The following is a 19,095-nucleotide window of genomic DNA, read 5'->3' as shown; positions in this document are numbered from 1 at the left end:
AGGTGCCGGCTGAGCTAGAGGCCAAAATCTACAGGTAGGCACTTCGCAAAAAACACCTCTGTTTTCTTTCAAAAATTTGGATGTGTCCACGTTGCGCTTTGGGGCGTTTCCTGTCGCAGGCGCTAGGCCTACCCACACAAGTGAGGTATCATTTTTATCGGGAGACTTGGGGGAACGCTGGGTGGAAGGAAATTTGTGGCTCCTCTCAGATTCCAGAACTTTCTGCCACAGAAATGTGAGGAACATGTGTTTTTGTAGCCAGATTTTGAGGTTTGCAAAGGATTCTGGGTAACAGAACCTGGTCCGAGCCCCGCAAGTCACCCCATCTTGGATTCCCCTAGGTCTCTACTTTTCAGAAATGCACAGGTTTGGTAGGTTTCCCTAGGTGCCGGCTGAGCTAGAGGCCAAAATCTACAGGTAGGCACGTCGCAAAAAACACCTCTGTTTTCTTCCAAAAATTTGGATTTGTCCACGTTGATCTTTGGGGCGTTTCCTGTCGCAGGCGCTAGGCCTACCCACACAAGTGAGGTATCATTTTTATCGGGAGACTTGGGGGAACGCTGGGGTGGAAGGAAATTTGTGGCTCCTCTCAGATTCCAGAACTTACTGCCACAGAAATGTGAGGAACATGTGTTTTTTTAGCCAAATTTTGAGGTTTGCAAAGGATTCTGGGTAACAGAACCTGGTCCGAGCCCCGCAAGTCACCCCATCTTGGATTCCCCTAGGTCTCTAGTTTTCAGAAATGCACAGGATTGGTAGGTTTCCCTAGGTGCCGGCTGAGCTAGAGGCCAAAATCTGCAGGTAGGCACTTCACAAAAAACACCTCTGTTTTCTTCCAAAAATTTGGATGTGTCCACGTTGCGCTTTGGGGCGTTTCCTGTCGCAGGCGCTAGGCGTACCCACACAAGTGAGGTATCATTTTTATCGGGAGACTTGGGGGAACGCTGGGTGGAAGGAAATTTGTGGCTCCTCTCAGATTCCAGAACTTTCTGCCACAGAAATTTTAGCCAAATTTTGAGGTTTGCAAAGGATTCTGGGCAACAGAACCTGGTCAGAGCCCCGCAAGTTACCCCTCCTTAGATTCCCCTAGGTCTCTAGTTTTTAGAAATGCACAGGTTTGGTAGGTTTCCCTAGGTGCCGGCTGAGCTAGAGGCCAAAATCTACAGGTAGGCACTTCGCAAAAAACACCTCTGTTTTCTTCCAAAAATTTGGATGTGTTCACGTTGCGCTTTGGGGCGTTTCCTGTCGCGGGCACTAGGCCTACCCACACAAGTGAGGTATCATTTGTATGGGGAGACTTGGGGGAACGCTGGGTGGAAGGAAATTTGTGGCTCCTCTCAGATTCCAGAACTTTCTGCCACAGAAATGTGAGGAACATGTGTTTTTTTAGCCAAATTTTGAGGTTTGCAAAGGATTCTGGGTAACAGAACCTGGTCCGAGCCCCGCAAGTCACCCCATCTTGGATTCCCCTAGGTCTCTAGTTTTCAGAAATGCACAGGTTTGGTAGGTTTCCCTAGGTGCCGGCTGAGCTAGAGGCCAAAATCTACAGGTAGGCACGTCGCAAAAAACACCTCTGTTTTCTTCCAAAAATTTGGATGTGTCCACGTTGCGCTTTGGGGCGTTTCCTGTCGCAGGCGCTAGGCGTACCCACACAAGTGAGGTATCATTTTTATCGGGAGACTTGGGGGAACGCTGGGTGGAAGGAAATTTGTGGCTCCTCTCAGATTCCAGAACTTTCTGCCACAGAAATGTGAGGAACATGTGTTTTTTTAGCCAAATTTTGAGGTTTGCAAAGGATTCTGGGTAACAGAACCTGGTCCGAGCCCCGCAAGTCACCCCATCTTGGATTCCCCTAGGTCTCTAGTTTTCAGAAATGCACAGGTTTGGTAGGTTTCCCTAGGTGCCGGCTGAGCTAGAGGCCAAAATCTACAGGTAGGCACTTCGCAAAAAACACCTCTGTTTTCTTCCAAAAATTTGGATGTGTCCACGTTGCGCTTTGGGGCGTTTCCTGTCACAGGCGCTAGGCCTACCCACACAAGTGAGGTATCATTTTTATCTGGAGACTTGGGGGAACGCTGGGTGGAAGGAAATTTGTGGCTCCTCTCAGATTCCAGAACTTTCTGCCACAGAAATGTGAGGAACATGTGTTTTTTTAGCCAAATTTTGAGGTTTGCAAAGGATTCTGGGTAACAGAACCTGGTCCGAGCCCCGCAAGTCACCCCATCTTGGATTCCCCTCGGTCTCTAGTTTTAAGAAATGCACAGGTTTGGTAGGTTTCCCTAGGTGCCGGCTGAGCTAGAGGCCAAAATCTACAGGTAGGCACTTCACAAAAAACACCTCTGTTTTCTTCCATAAATTTGGATGCGTCCACGTTGCGCTTTGGGGCGTTTCCTGTCGCGGGCGCTAGGCCTACCCACACAAGTGAGGTATCATTTTTATCGGGAGACTTGGGGGAACGCTGGGTGGAAGGAAATTTGTGGCTCCTCTCAGATTCCAAAACTTTCTGCCACAGAAATGTGAGGAACATGTGTTGTTTTAGCCAAATTGTGAGGTTTGCAAAGGATTCTGGGTAACAGAACCTGGTCCGAGCCCCACAAGTCACCCCTCCTTAGATTCCCCTAGGTCTCTAGTTTTCAGAAATGCACAGGTTTGGTAGGTTTCCCTAGGTGCCGGCTGAGCTAGAGGCCAAAATCTACAGGTAGGCACTTCGCAAAAAACACCTCTGTTTTCTTCCAAAAATTTGGATGTGTCCACGTTGCGCTTTGGGGCGTTTCCTGTCACAGGCGCTAGGCCTACCCACACAAGTGAGGTATCATTTTTATCTGGAGACTTGGGGGAACGCTGGGTGGAAGGAAATTTGTGGCTCCTCTCAGATTCCAGAACTTTCTGCCACAGAAATGTGAGGAACATGTGTTTTTTTAGCCAAATTTTGAGGTTTGCAAAGGATTCTGGGTAACAGAACCTGGTCCGAGCCCCGCAAGTCACCCCATCTTGGATTCCCCTCGGTCTCTAGTTTTAAGAAATGCACAGGTTTGGTAGGTTTCCCTAGGTGCCGGCTGAGCTAGAGGCCAAAATCTACAGGTAGGCACTTCACAAAAAACACCTCTGTTTTCTTCCATAAATTTGGATGCGTCCACGTTGCGCTTTGGGGCGTTTCCTGTCGCGGGCGCTAGGCCTACCCACACAAGTGAGGTATCATTTTTATCGGGAGACTTGGGGGAACGCTGGGTGGAAGGAAATTTGTGGCTCCTCTCAGATTCCAGAACTTTCTGCCACAGAAATGTGAGGAACATGTGTTGTTTTAGCCAAATTGTGAGGTTTGCAAAGGATTCTGGGTAACAGAACCTGGTCCGAGCCCCACAAGTCACCCCTCCTTAGATTCCCCTAGGTCTCTAGTTTTCAGAAATGCACAGGTTTGGTAGGTTTCCCTAGGTGCCGGCTGAGCTAGAGGCCAAAATCTACAGGTAGGCACTTCGCAAAAAACACCTCTGTTTTCTTCCAAAAATTTGGATGTGTCCACGTTGCGCTTTGGGGCGTTTCCTGTCGCGGGCGCTAGGCCTACCCACACAAGTGAGGTATCATTTTTATCGGGAGACTTGGGGGAATGCTGGGTGGAAGGAAATTTGTGGCTCCTCTCAGATTCCAGAACTTTCTGCCACAGAAATGTGAGGAACACGTGTTGTTTTAGCCAAATTGTGAGGTTTGCAAAGGATTCTGGGTAACAGAACCTGGTCCGAGCCCCACAAGTCACCCCTCCTTAGATTCCCCTAGGTCTCTAGTTTTCAGAAATGCACAGGTTTGGTAGGTTTCCCTAGGTGCCGGCTGAGCTAGAGGCCAAAATCTACAGGTAGGCACTTCGCAAAAAACACCTCTGTTTTCTTCCAAAAATTTGGATGTGTCCACGTTGCGCTTTGGGGCGTTTCCTGTCGCGGGCGCTAGGCCTACCCACACAAGTGAGGTATCATTTTTATCGGGAGACTTGGGGGAACGCTGGGTGGAAGGAAATTTGTGGCTCCTCTCAGATTCCAGAACTTTCTGCCACAGAAATGTGAGGAACATGTGTTGTTTTAGCCAAATTTTGAGGTTTGCAAGGGATTCTGGGTAACAGAACCTGGTCCGAGCCCCGCAAGTCACCCCTCCTTAGATTCCCCTAGGTCTCTAGTTTTCAGAAATGCACAGGTTTGGTAGGTTTCCCTAGGTGCCGGCTGAGCTAGAGGCCAAAATCTACAGGTAGGCACTTCGCAAAAAACACCTCTGTTTTCTTCCAAAAATGTGGATGTGTCCACGTTGCGCTTTGCGGCGTTTCCTGTCGCGGGCGCTAGGCCTACCCACACAAGTGAGGTATCATTTTTATCAGGAGACTTGGGGAAACGCTGGGTGGAAGGAAATTTGTGGCTCCTCTCAGATTCCAGAACTTTCTGCCACAGAAATGTGAGGAACATGTGTTGTTTTAGCCAAATTTTGAGGTTTGCAAAGGATTCTGGGTAACAGAACCTGGTCTGAGCCCCACAAGTCACCCCATCTTCGATTCCCCTAGGTCTCTAGTTTTCAGAAATGCACAGGTTTGGTAGGTTTCCCTGGGTGTCGGCTGAGCTAGAGGCCAAAATCTACAGGTAGGCACTTCGCAAAAAACACCTCTGTTTTCTTCCAAAAATGTGGATGTGTCCACGTTGCGCTTTGGGGCGTTTCCTGTCGCAGGCGCTAGGCCTACCCACACAAGTGAGGTATCATTTTTATCGGGAGACTTGGGGGAACGCTGGGTGGAAGGAAATTTGTGGCTCCTCTCAGATTCCAGAACTTTCTGCCACAGAAATGTGAGGAACATGTGTTTTTTTAGCCACATTTTGAGGTTTGCAAAGGATTCTGGGTAACAGAACCTGGTCCGAGCCCCGCAAGTCACCCCATCTTGGATTCCCCTAGGTCTCTAGTTTTCAGAAATGCACAGGTTTGGTAGGTTTCCCTAGGTGCCGGCTGAGCTAGAGGCCAAAATCTACAGGTAGGCACTTCACAAAAAACACCTCTGTTTTCTTCCATAAATTTGGATGTGTCCACGTTGCGCTTTGGGGCGTTTCCTGTCCGGGCACTAGGCCTACCCACACAAGTGAGGTATCATTTTTATCGGGAGACTTGGGGGAACGCTGGGTGGAAGGAAATTTGTGGCTCCTCTCAGATTCCAGAACTTTCTGCCACAGAAATGTGAGGAACATGTGTTGTTTTAGCCAAATTGTGAGGTTTGCAAAGGATTCTGGGTAACAGAACCTGGTCCGAGCCCCGCAAGTCACCCCTCCTTAGATTCCCCTAGGTCTCTAGTTTTCAGAAATGCACAGGTCTGGTAGGTTTCCCTAGGTGCCGGCTGAGCTAGAGGCCAAAATCTACAGGTAGGCACTTCGCAAAAAACACCTCTGTTTTCTTCCAAAAATTTGGATGTGTCCACGTTGCGCTTTGGGGCGTTTCCTGTCGCGGGCGCTAGGCCTACCCACACAAGTGAGGTATCATTTTTATCGGGAGACTTGGGGGAACGCTGGGTGGAAGGAAATTTGTGGCTCCTCTCAGATTCCAGAACTTTCTGCCACAGAAATGTGAGGAACATGTGTTTTTTTAGCCAAATTTTGAGGTTTGCAAAGGATTCTGGGTAACAGAACCTGGTCCGAACCCCGCAAGTCACCCCATCTTAGATTCCCCTAGGTCTCTAGTTTTCAGAAATGCACAGGTTTGGTAGGTTTCCCTAGGTGCCGGCTGAGCTAGAGGCCAAAATCTACAGGTAGGCAATTCGCAAAAAACACCTCTGTTTTCTTCCAAAAATGTGGATGTGTCCACGTTGCGCTTTGGGGCGTTTCCTGTCGCAGGCGCTAGGCCTACCCACACAAGTGAGGTATCATTTTTCTCGGGAGACTTGGGGGAACGCTGGCTGGAAGGAAATTTGTGGCTCCTCTCAGATTCCAGAACTTTCTGCCACAGAAATGTGAGGAACATGTGTTTTTGTAGCCAAATTTTGAGGTTTGCAAAGGATTCTGGGTAACAGAACCTGGTCTGAGCCCCGCAAGTCACCCCATCTTGGATTCCCCTAGGTCTCTAGTTTTCAGAAATGCACAGGTTTGGTAGGTTTCCCTAGGTGCCGGTTGAGCTAGAGGCCAAAATCTACAGGTAGGCACTTCGCAAAAAACACCTCTGTTTTCTTCCAAAAATTTGGATGTGTCCACGTTGGGCTTTGGGGCGTGTCCTGTCGCAGGCGCTAGGCCTACCCACACAAGTGAGGTATCATTTTTATCGGGAGACTTGGGGGAACGCTGGGTGGAAGGAAATTTGTGGCTCCTCTCAGATTCCAGAACTTTCTGCCACAGAAATGTGAGGAACATGTGTTGTTTTAGCCAAATTTTGAGGTTTGCAAAGGATTCTGGGTAACAGAACCTGGTCCGAGCCCCGCAAGTTACCCCTCCTTAGATTCCCCTAGGTCTCTAGTTTTCAGAAATGCACAGGTTTGCTAGGTTTCCCTAGGTGCCGGCTGAGCTAGAGGCCAAAATCTACAGGTAGGCACTTCGCAAAAAACACCTCTGTTTTCTTTCAAAAATTTGGATGTGTCCACGTTGCGCTTTGGGGCGTTTCCTGTCGCAGGCGCTAGGCCTACCCACACAAGTGAGGTATCATTTTTATCGGGAGACTTGGGGGAACGCTGGGTGGAAGGAAATTTGTGGCTCCTCTCAGATTCCAGAACTTTCTGCCACAGAAATGTGAGGAACATGTGTTTTTGTTGCCAAATTTTGAGGTTTGCAAAGGATTCTGGGTAACAGAACCTGGTCCGAGCCCCGCAAGTCACCCCATCTTGGATTCCCCTAGGTCTCTACTTTTCAGAAATGCACAGGTTTGGTAGGTTTCCCTAGGTGCCGGCTGAGCTAGAGGCCAAAATCTACAGGTAGGCACATCGCAAAAAACACCTCTGTTTTCTTCCAAAAATTTGGATTTGTCCACGTTGATCTTTGGGGCGTTTCCTGTCGCAGGCGCTAGGCCTACCCACACAAGTGAGGTATCATTTTTATCGGGAGACTTGGGGGAACGCTGGGGTGGAAGGAAATTTGTGGCTCCTCTCAGATTCCAGAACTTACTGCCACAGAAATGTGAGGAACATGTGTTTTTTTAGCCAAATTTTGAGGTTTGCAAAGGATTCTGGGTAACAGAACCTGGTCCGAGCCCCGCAAGTCACCCCATCTTGGATTCCCCTAGGTCTCTAGTTTTCAGAAATGCACAGGATTGGTAGGTTTCCCTAGGTGCCGGCTGAGCTAGAGGCCAAAATCTGCAGGTAGGCACTTCACAAAAAACACCTCTGTTTTCTTCCAAAAATTTGGATGTGTCCACGTTGGGCTTTGGGGCGTTTCCTGTCGCAGGCGCTAGGCGTACCCACACAAGTGAGGTATCATTTTTATCGGGAGACTTGGGGGAACGCTGGGTGGAAGGAAATTTGTGGCTCCTCTCAGATTCCAGAACTTTCTGCCACAGAAATTGTAGCCAAATTTTGAGGTTTGCAAAGGATTCTGGGCAACAGAACCTGGTCAGAGCCCCGCAAGTTACCCCTCCTTAGATTCCCCTAGGTCTCTAGTTTTTAGAAATGCACAGGTTTGGTAGGTTTCCCTAGGTGCCGGCTGAGCTAGAGGCCAAAATCTACAGGTAGGCACTTCGCAAAAAACACCTCTGTTTTCTTCCAAAAATTTGGATGTGTTCACGTTGCGCTTTGGGGCGTTTCCTGTCGCGGGCACTAGGCCTACCCACACAAGTGAGGTATCATTTGTATGGGGAGACTTGGGGGAACGCTGGGTGGAAGGAAATTTGTGGCTCCTCTCAGATTCCAGAACTTTCTGCCACAGAAATGTGAGGAACATGTGTTTTTTTAGCCAAATTTTGAGGTTTGCAAAGGATTCTGGGTAACAGAACCTGGTCCGAGCCCCGCAAGTCACCCCATCTTGGATTCCCCTAGGTCTCTAGTTTTCAGAAATGCACAGGTTTGGTAGGTTTCCCTAGGTGCCGGCTGAGCTAGAGGCCAAAATCTACAGGTAGGCACGTTGCAAAAAACACCTCTGTTTTCTTCCAAAAATTTGGATGTGTCCACGTTGCGCTTTGGGGCGTTTCCTGTCGCAGGCGCTAGGCGTACCCACACAAGTGAGGTATCATTTTTATCGGGAGACTTGGGGGAACGCTGGGTGGAAGGAAATTTGTGGCTCCTCTCAGATTCCAGAACTTTCTGCCACAGAAATGTGAGGAACATGTGTTTTTTTAGCCAAATTTTGAGGTTTGCAAAGGATTCTGGGTAACAGAACCTGGTCCGAGCCCCGCAAGTCACCCCATCTTGGATTCCCCTAGGTCTCTAGTTTTCAGAAATGCACAGGTTTGGTAGGTTTCCCTAGGTGCCGGCTGAGCTAGAGGCCAAAATCTACAGGTAGGCACTTCGCAAAAAACACCTCTGTTTTCTTCATAAAATTTGGATGTGTCCACGTTGCGCTTTGGGGCGTTTCCTGTCACAGGCGCTAGGCCTACCCACACAAGTGAGGTATCATTTTTATCTGGAGACTTGGGGGAACGCTGGGTGGAAGGAAATTTGTGGCTCCTCTCAGATTCCAGAACTTTCTGCCACAGAAATGTGAGGAACATGTGTTTTTTTAGCCAAATTTTGAGGTTTGCAAAGGATTCTGGGTAACAGAACCTGGTCCGAGCCCCGCAAGTCACCCCATCTTGGATTCCCCTCGGTCTCTAGTTTTAAGAAATGCACAGGTTTGGTAGGTTTCCCTAGGTGCCGGCTGAGCTAGAGGCCAAAATCTACAGGTAGGCACTTCACAAAAAACACCTCTGTTTTCTTCCATAAATTTGGATGCGTCCACGTTGCGCTTTGGGGCGTTTCCTGTCGCGGGCGCTAGGCCTACCCACACAAGTGAGGTATCATTTTTATCGGGAGACTTGGGGGAACGCTGGGTGGAAGGAAATTTGTGGCTCCTCTCAGATTCCAAAACTTTCTGCCACAGAAATGTGAGGAACATGTGTTGTTTTAGCCAAATTGTGAGGTTTGCAAAGGATTCTGGGTAACAGAACCTGGTCCGAGCCCCACAAGTCACCCCTCCTTAGATTCCCCTAGGTCTCTAGTTTTCAGAAATGCACAGGTTTGGTAGGTTTCCCTAGGTGCCGGCTGAGCTAGAGGCCAAAATCTACAGGTAGGCACTTCGCAAAAAACACCTCTGTTTTCTTCCAAAAATTTGGATGTGTCCACGTTGCGCTTTGGGGCGTTTCCTGTCACAGGCGCTAGGCCTACCCACACAAGTGAGGTATCATTTTTATCTGGAGACTTGGGGGAACGCTGGGTGGAAGGAAATTTGTGGCTCCTCTCAGATTCCAGAACTTTCTGCCACAGAAATGTGAGGAACATGTGTTTTTTTAGCCAAATTTTGAGGTTTGCAAAGGATTCTGGGTAACAGAACCTGGTCCGAGCCCCGCAAGTCACCCCATCTTGGATTCCCCTCGGTCTCTAGTTTTAAGAAATGCACAGGTTTGGTAGGTTTCCCTAGGTGCCGGCTGAGCTAGAGGCCAAAATCTACAGGTAGGCACTTCACAAAAAACACCTCTGTTTTCTTCCATAAATTTGGATGCGTCCACGTTGCGCTTTGGGGCGTTTCCTGTCGCGGGCGCTAGGCCTACCCACACAAGTGAGGTATCATTTTTATCGGGAGACTTGGGGGAACGCTGGGTGGAAGGAAATTTGTGGCTCCTCTCAGATTCCAGAACTTTCTGCCACAGAAATGTGAGGAACATGTGTTGTTTTAGCCAAATTGTGAGGTTTGCAAAGGATTCTGGGTAACAGAACCTGGTCCGAGCCCCACAAGTCACCCCTCCTTAGATTCCCCTAGGTCTCTAGTTTTCAGAAATGCACAGGTTTGGTAGGTTTCCCTAGGTGCCGGCTGAGCTAGAGGCCAAAATCTACAGGTAGGCACTTCGCAAAAAACACCTCTGTTTTCTTCCAAAAATTTGGATGTGTCCACGTTGCGCTTTGGGGCGTTTCCTGTCGCGGGCGCTAGGCCTACCCACACAAGTGAGGTATCATTTTTATCGGGAGACTTGGGGGAATGCTGGGTGGAAGGAAATTTGTGGCTCCTCTCAGATTCCAGAACTTTCTGCCACAGAAATGTGAGGAACACGTGTTGTTTTAGCCAAATTGTGAGGTTTGCAAAGGATTCAGGGTAACAGAACCTGGTCCGAGCCCCACAAGTCACCCCTCCTTAGATTCCCCTAGGTCTCTAGTTTTCAGAAATGCACAGGTTTGGTAGGTTTCCCTAGGTGCCGGCTGAGCTAGAGGCCAAAATCTACAGGTAGGCACTTCGCAAAAAACACCTCTGTTTTCTTCCAAAAATTTGGATGTGTCCACGTTGCGCTTTGGGGCGTTTCCTGTCGCGGGCGCTAGGCCTACCCACACAAGTGAGGTATCATTTTTATCGGGAGACTTGGGGGAACGCTGGGTGGAAGGAAATTTGTGGCTCCTCTCAGATTCCAGAACTTTCTGCCACAGAAATGTGAGGAACATGTGTTGTTTTAGCCAAATTTTGAGGTTTGCAAGGGATTCTGGGTAACAGAACCTGGTCCGAGCCCCGCAAGTCACCCCTCCTTAGATTCCCCTAGGTCTCTAGTTTTCAGAAATGCACAGGTTTGGTAGGTTTCCCTAGGTGCCGGCTGAGCTAGAGGCCAAAATCTACAGGTAGGCACTTCGCAAAAAACACCTCTGTTTTCTTCCAAAAATGTGGATGTGTCCACGTTGCGCTTTGGGGCGTTTCCTGTCGCGGGCGCTAGGCCTACCCACAGAAGTGAGGTATCATTTTTATCGGGAGACTTGGGGGAACGCTGGGTGGAAGGAAATTTGTGGCTCCTCTCAGATTCCAGAACTTTCTGCCACAGAAATGTGAGGAACATGTGTTTTTTTAGCCAAATTTTGAGGTTTGCAAAGGATTCTGGGTAACAGAACCTGGTCCGAGCCCCGCAAGTCACCCCATCTTGGATTTCCCTAGGTCTCTAGTTTTCAGAAATGCACAGGTTTGGTAGGTTTCCCTAGGTGCCGGCTGAGCTAGAGGCCAAAATCTACAGGTAGGCAATTCGCAAAAAACACCTCTGTTTTCTTCCAAAAATGTGGATGTGTCCACGTTGCGCTTTGGGGCGTTTCCTGTCGCAGGCGCTAGGCCTACCCACACAAGTGAGGTATCATTTTTATCGGGAGACTTGGGGGAACGCTGGGTGGAAGGAAATTTGTGGCTCCTCTCAGATTCCAGAACTTTCTGCCACAGAAATGTGAGGAACATGTGTTTTTTTAGCCACATTTTGAGGTTTGCAAAGGATTCTGGGTAACAGAACCTGGTCCGAGCCCCGCAAGTCACCCCATCTTGGATTCCCCTAGGTCTCTAGTTTTCAGAAATGCACAGGTTTGGTAGGTTTCCCTAGGTGCCGGCTGAGCTAGAGGCCAAAATCTACAGGTAGGCACTTCACAAAAAACACCTCTGTTTTCTTCCATAAATTTGGATGTGTCCACGTTGCGCTTTGGGGCGTTTCCTGTCCGGGCACTAGGCCTACCCACACAAGTGAGGTATCATTTTTATCGGGAGACTTGGGGGAACGCTTGGTGGAAGGAAATTTGTGGCTCCTCTCAGATTCCAGAACTTTCTGCCACAGAAATGTGAGGAACATGTGTTGTTTTAGCCAAATTGTGAGGTTTGCAAAGGATTCTGGGTAACAGAACCTGGTCCGAGCCCCGCAAGTCACCCCTCCTTAGATTCCCCTAGGTCTCTAGTTTTCAGAAATGCACAGGTCTGGTAGGTTTCCCTAGGTGCCGGCTGAGCTAGAGGCCAAAATCTACAGGTAGGCACTTCGCAAAAAACACCTCTGTTTTCTTCCAAAAATTTGGATGTGTCCACGTTGCGCTTTGGGGCGTTTCCTGTCGCGGGCGCTAGGCCTACCCACACAAGTGAGGTATCATTTTTATCGGGAGACTTGGGGGAACGCTGGGTGGAAGGAAATTTGTGGCTCCTCTCAGATTCCAGAACTTTCTGCCACAGAAATGTGAGGAACATGTGTTTTTTTAGCCAAATTTTGAGGTTTGCAAAGGATTCTGGGTAACAGAACCTGGTCCGAACCCCGCAAGTCACCCCATCTTAGATTCCCCTAGGTCTCTAGTTTTCAGAAATGCACAGGTTTGGTAGGTTTCCCTAGGTGCCGGCTGAGCTAGAGGCCAAAATCTACAGGTAGGCAATTCGCAAAAAACACCTCTGTTTTCTTCCAAAAATGTGGATGTGTCCACGTTGCGCTTTGGGGCGTTTCCTGTCGCAGGCGCTAGGCCTACCCACACAAGTGAGGTATCATTTTTCTCGGGAGACTTGGGGGAACGCTGGCTGGAAGGAAATTTGTGGCTCCTCTCAGATTCCAGAACTTTCTGCCACAGAAATGTGAGGAACATGTGTTTTTGTAGCCAAATTTTGAGGTTTGCAAAGGATTCTGGGTAACAGAACCTGGTCTGAGCCCCGCAAGTCACCCCATCTTGGATTCCCCTAGGTCTCTAGTTTTCAGAAATGCACAGGTTTGGTAGGTTTCCCTAGGTGCCGGTTGAGCTAGAGGCCAAAATCTACAGGTAGGCACTTCGCAAAAAACACCTCTGTTTTCTTCCAAAAATTTGGATGTGTCCACGTTGGGCTTTGGGGCGTTTCCTGTCGCAGGCGCTAGGCCTACCCACACAAGTGAGGTATCATTTTTATCGGGAGACTTGGGGGAACGCTGGGTGGAAGGAAATTTGTGGCTCCTCTCAGATTCCAGAACTTTCTGCCACAGAAATGTGAGGAACATGTGTTGTTTTAGCCAAATTTTGAGGTTTGCAAAGGATTCTGGGTAACAGAACCTGGTCCGAGCCCCGCAAGTTACCCCTCCTTAGATTCCCCTAGGTCTCTAGTTTTCAGAAATGCACAGGTTTGGTAGGTTTCCCTAGGTGCCGGCTGAGCTAGAGGCCAAAATCTACAGGTAGGCACTTCGCAAAAAACACCTCTGTTTTCTTTCAAAAATTTGGATGTGTCCACGTTGCGCTTTGGGGCGTTTCCTGTCGCAGGCGCTAGGCCTACCCACACAAGTGAGGTATCATTTTTATCGGGAGACTTGGGGGAACGCTGGGTGGAAGGAAATTTGTGGCTCCTCTCAGATTCCAGAACTTTCTGCCACAGAAATGTGAGGAACATGTGTTTTTGTAGCCAAATTTTGAGGTTTGCAAAGGATTCTGGGTAACAGAACCTGGTCCGAGCCCCGCAAGTCACCCCATCTTGGATTCCCCTAGGTCTCTACTTTTCAGAAATGCACAGGTTTGGTAGGTTTCCCTAGGTGCCGGCTGAGCTAGAGGCCAAAATCTACAGGTAGGCACGTCGCAAAAAACACCTCTGTTTTCTTCCAAAAATTTGGATTTGTCCACGTTGATCTTTGGGGCGTTTCCTGTCGCAGGCGCTAGGCCTACCCACACAAGTGAGGTATCATTTTTATCGGGAGACTTGGGGGAACGCTGGGGTGGAAGGAAATTTGTGGCTCCTCTCAGATTCCAGAACTTACTGCCACAGAAATGTGAGGAACATGTGTTTTTTTAGCCAAATTTTGAGGTTTGCAAAGGATTCTGGGTAACAGAACCTGGTCCGAGCCCCGCAAGTCACCCCATCTTGGATTCCCCTAGGTCTCTAGTTTTCAGAAATGCACAGGATTGGTAGGTTTCCCTAGGTGCCGGCTGAGCTAGAGGCCAAAATCTGCAGGTAGGCACTTCACAAAAAACACCTCTGTTTTCTTCCAAAAATTTGGATGTGTCCACGTTGCGCTTTGGGGCGTTTCCTGTCGCAGGCGCTAGGCGTACCCACACAAGTGAGGTATTATTTTTATCGGGAGACTTGGGGGAACGCTGGGTGGAAGGAAATTTGTGGCTCCTCTCAGATTCCAGAACTTTCTGCCACAGAAATTTTAGCCAAATTTTGAGGTTTGCAAAGGATTCTGGGCAACAGAACCTGGTCAGAGCCCCGCAAGTTACCCCTCCTTAGATTCCCCTAGGTCTCTAGTTTTTAGAAATGCACAGGTTTGGTAGGTTTCCCTAGGTGCCGGCTGAGCTAGAGGCCAAAATCTACAGGTAGGCACTTCGCAAAAAACACCTCTGTTTTCTTCCAAAAATTTGGATGTGTTCACGTTGCGCTTTGGGGCGTTTCCTGTCGCGGGCACTAGGCCTACCCACACAAGTGAGGTATCATTTGTATGGGGAGACTTGGGGGAACGCTGGGTGGAAGGAAATTTGTGGCTCCTCTCAGATTCCAGAACTTTCTGCCACAGAAATGTGAGGAACATGTGTTTTTTTAGCCAAATTTTGAGGTTTGCAAAGGATTCTGGGTAACAGAACCTGGTCCGAGCCCCGCAAGTCACCCCATCTTGGATTCCCCTAGGTCTCTAGTTTTCAGAAATGCACAGGTTTGGTAGGTTTCCCTAGGTGCCGGCTGAGCTAGAGGCCAAAATCTACAGGTAGGCACGTCGCAAAAAACACCTCTGTTTTCTTCCAAAAATTTGGATGTGTCCACGTTGCGCTTTGGGGCGTTTCCTGTCGCAGGCGCTAGGCGTACCCACACAAGTGAGGTATCATTTTTATCGGGAGACTTGGGGGAACGCTGGGTGGAAGGAAATTTGTGGCTCCTCTCAGATTCCAGAACTTTCTGCCACAGAAATGTGAGGAACATGTGTTTTTTTAGCCAAATTTTGAGGTTTGCAAAGGATTCTGGGTAACAGAACCTGGTCCGAGCCCCGCAAGTCACCCCATCTTGGATTCCCCTAGGTCTCTAGTTTTCAGAAATGCACAGGTTTGGTAGGTTTCCCTAGGTGCCGGCTGAGCTAGAGGCCAAAATCTACAGGTAGGCACTTCGCAAAAAACACCTCTGTTTTCTTCCAAAAATTTGGATGTGTCCACGTTGCGCTTTGGGGCGTTTCCTGTCACAGGCGCTAGGCCTACCCACACAAGTGAGGTATCATTTTTATCTGGAGACTTGGGGGAACGCTGGGTGGAAGGAAATTTGTGGCTCCTCTCAGATTCCAGAACTTTCTGCCACAGAAATGTGAGGAACATGTGTTTTTTTAGCCAAATTTTGAGGTTTGCAAAGGATTCTGGGTAACAGAACCTGGTCCGAGCCCCGCAAGTCACCCCATCTTGGATTCCCCTCGGTCTCTAGTTTTAAGAAATGCACAGGTTTGGTAGGTTTCCCTAGGTGCCGGCTGAGCTAGAGGCCAAAATCTACAGGTAGGCACTTCACAAAAAACACCTCTGTTTTCTTCCATAAATTTGGATGCGTCCACGTTGCGCTTTGGGGCGTTTCCTGTCGCGGGCGCTAGGCCTACCCACACAAGTGAGGTATCATTTTTATCGGGAGACTTGGGGGAACGCTGGGTGGAAGGAAATTTGTGGCTCCTCTCAGATTCCAGAACTTTCTGCCACAGAAATGTGAGGAACATGTGTTGTTTTAGCCAAATTGTGAGGTTTGCAAAGGATTCTGGGTAACAGAACCTGGTCCGAGCCCCACAAGTCACCCCTCCTTAGATTCCCCTAGGTCTCTAGTTTTCAGAAATGCACAGGTTTGGTAGGTTTCCCTAGGTGCCGGCTGAGCTAGAGGCCAAAATCTACAGGTAGGCACTTCGCAAAAAACACCTCTGTTTTCTTCCAAAAATTTGGATGTGTCCACGTTGCGCTTTGGGGCGTTTCCTGTCACAGGCGCTAGGCCTACCCACACAAGTGAGGTATCATTTTTATCTGGAGACTTGGGGGACCGCTGGGTGGAAGGAAATTTGTGGCTCCTCTCAGATTCCAGAACTTTCTGCCACAGAAATGTGAGGAACATGTGTTTTTTTAGACAAATTTTGAGGTTTGCAAAGGATTCTGGGTAACAGAACCTGGTCCGAGCCCCGCAAGTCACCCCATCTTGGATTCCCCTCGGTCTCTAGTTTTAAGAAATGCACAGGTTTGGTAGGTTTCCCTAGGTGCCGGCTGAGCTAGAGGCCAAAATCTACAGGTAGGCACTTCACAAAAAACACCTCTGTTTTCTTCCATAAATTTGGATGCGTCCACGTTGCGCTTTGGGGCGTTTCCTGTCGCGGGCGCTACGCCTACCCACACAAGTGAGGTATCATTTTTATCGGGAGACTTGGGGGAACGCTGGGTGGAAGGAAATTTGTGGCTCCTCTCAGATTCCAGAACTTTCTGCCACAGAAATGTGAGGAACATGTGTTGTTTTAGCCAAATTGTGAGGTTTGCAAAGGATTCTGGGTAACAGAACCTGGTCCGAGCCCCACAAGTCACCCCTCCTTAGATTCCCCTAGGTCTCTAGTTTTCAGAAATGCACAGGTTTGGTAGGTTTCCCTAGGTGCCGGCTGAGCTAGAGGCCAAAATCTACAGGTAGGCACTTCGCAAAAAACACCTCTGTTTTCTTCCAAAAATTTGGATGTGTCCACGTTGCGCTTTGGGGCGTTTCCTGTCGCGGGCGCTAGGCCTACCCACACAAGTGAGGTATCATTTTTATCGGGAGACTTGGGGGAATGCTGGGTGGAAGGAAATTTGTGGCTCCTCTCAGATTCCAGAACTTTCTGCCACAGAAATGTGAGGAACACGTGTTGTTTTAGCCAAATTGTGAGGTTTGCAAAGGATTCTGGGTAACAGAACCTGGTCCGAGCCCCACAAGTCACCCCTCCTTAGATTCCCCGTGGTCTCTAGTTTTCAGAAATGCACAGGTTTGGTAGGTTTCCCTAGGTGCCGGCTGAGCTAGAGGCCAAAATCTACAGGTAGGCACTTCGCAAAAAACACCTCTGTTTTCTTCCAAAAATTTGGATGTGTCCACGTTGCGCTTTGGGGCGTTTCCTGTCGCGGGCGCTAGGCCTACCCACACAAGTGAGGTATCATTTTTATCGGGAGACTTGGGGGAACGCTGGGTGGAAGGAAATTTGTGGCTCCTCTCAGATTCCAGAACTTTCTGCCACAGAAATGTGAGGAACATGTGTTGTTTTAGCCAAATTTTGAGGTTTGCAAGGGATTCTGGGTAACAGAACCTGGTCCGAGCCCCGCAAGTCACCCCTCCTTAGATTCCCCTAGGTCTCTAGTTTTCAGAAATGCACAGGTTTGGTAGGTTTCCCTAGGTGCCGGCTGAGCTAGAGGCCAAAATCTACAGGTAGGCACTTCGCAAAAAACACCTCTGTTTTCTTCCAAAAATTTGGATGTGTCCACGTTGCGCTTTGGGGCGTTTCCTGTCGCGGGCGCTAGGCCTACCCACAGAAGTGAGGTATCATTTTTATCGGGAGACTTGGGGGAACGCTGGGTGGAAGGAAATTTGTGGCTCCTCTCAGATTCCAGAACTTTCTGCCACAGAAATGTGAGGAACATGTGTTTTTTTAGCCAAATTTTGAGGTTTGCAAAGGATTCTGGGTAACAGAACCTGGTCCGAGCCCCGCAAGTCACCCCATCTTGGATTTCCCTAGGTCTCTAGTTTTCAGAAATGCACAGGTTTGGTAGGTTTCCCTAGGTGCCGGCTGAGCTAGAGGCCAAAATCTACAGGTAGGCAATTCGCAAAAAACACCTCTGTTTTCTCCCAAAAATTTGGATGTGTCCATGTTGCGCTTTGGGGCGTTTCCTGTCGCAGGCGCTAGGCCTACCCACACAAGTGAGGTATCATTTTTATCGGGAGACTTGGGGGAACGCTGAGTGGAAGGAAATTTGTGGCTACTCTCAGATACCAGAACTTTCTGCCACAGAAATGTGAGGAACATGTGTTTTTTTAGCCAAATTTTTAGGTTTGCAAAGGATTCTGGGTAACAGAACCTGGTCCGAGCCCCGCAAGTCACCCCATCTTGGATTCCCCTAGGTCTCTAGTTTTCAGAAATGCACAGGTTTGGTAGGTTTCCCTAGGTGCCGGCTGAGCTAGAGGCCAAAATCTACAGGTAGGCACTTCGCAAAAAACACCTCTGTTTTCTTCCAAAAATTTGGATGTGTCCACGTTGCGCTTTGGGGCGTTTCCTGTCGCAGGCGCTAGGCCTACCCACACAAGTGAGGTATCATTTTTATCGGGAGACTTGGTGGAACGCTGAGTGGAAGGAAATTTGTGGCTCCTCTCAGATTCCAGAACTTTCTGCCACAGAAATGAGAGGAACATGTGTTTTTTTAGCCAAATTTTGAGGTTTGCAAAGGATTCTGGGTAACAGAACCTGGTCCGAGCCCCGCAAGTCACCCCTCCTTAGATTCCCCTAGGTCTCTATTTTTCAGAAATGCACAGGTTTGGTAGGTTTCCCTAGGTGCCGGCTGAGCTAGAGGCCAAAATCTACAGGTAGGCACTTCGCAAAAAACACCTCTGTTTTCTTTCAAAAATTTTGATGTGTCCACGTTGCGCTTTGAGGCGTTTCCTGTCGCGGGCGCTAGGCCTACCCACACAAGTGAGGTATCATTTTTATCGGGAGACTTGGGGGAACATAGATTAGCAAAACAAGTGTTATTGCCCCTTGTCTTTCTCTACATTTTTTCCTTCCAAATATAGGAGAGTGTGTAAAAAAGACATCTATTTGAGAAATGCCCAGTAATTCACATGCTAGTATGGTCACCCCGGAATTCAGAGATGTGCAAATAACCACTGCTCCTCAACACCTTATCTTGTGCCCTTTTTGGAAATACAAAGGTTTTCTTGATAGCAATTATTTACTCTTTATATTTCAGCAAATGAATTGCTGTATACCCGGTATAGAATGAAAACGCACTGCAGGGTGCAGCTCATTTATTGGCTCTGGGTACCTAGGGTTCTTGATGAACCTACAAGCCCTATATATCCCCGCAAACAGAGGAGTCCAGCAGACGTAACGGTATATTGCTTTCGATAATCTGACATTACAGGGAAAAGTTACAGAGTAAAACGTAGAGAAACATTTATGTTTTTATCACCTCAATTTCAATATTTTTCTTTTTCAGTTGTTTTTTTCTGTAGAAAACCCTTGTAGGATCTACACAAATGACCCCTTGCTGAATTCAGAATTTTGTCTACTTTTCAGAAATGTTTAGGTTTCTGG

The sequence above is a fragment of the Pleurodeles waltl genome, chromosome 8, assembly GCF_031143425.1.
Source record: "Pleurodeles waltl isolate 20211129_DDA chromosome 8, aPleWal1.hap1.20221129, whole genome shotgun sequence".
NCBI classification, from domain to species: domain Eukaryota; kingdom Metazoa; phylum Chordata; class Amphibia; order Caudata; family Salamandridae; genus Pleurodeles; species Pleurodeles waltl.
This window is presented reverse-complemented; position numbering follows the sequence as displayed.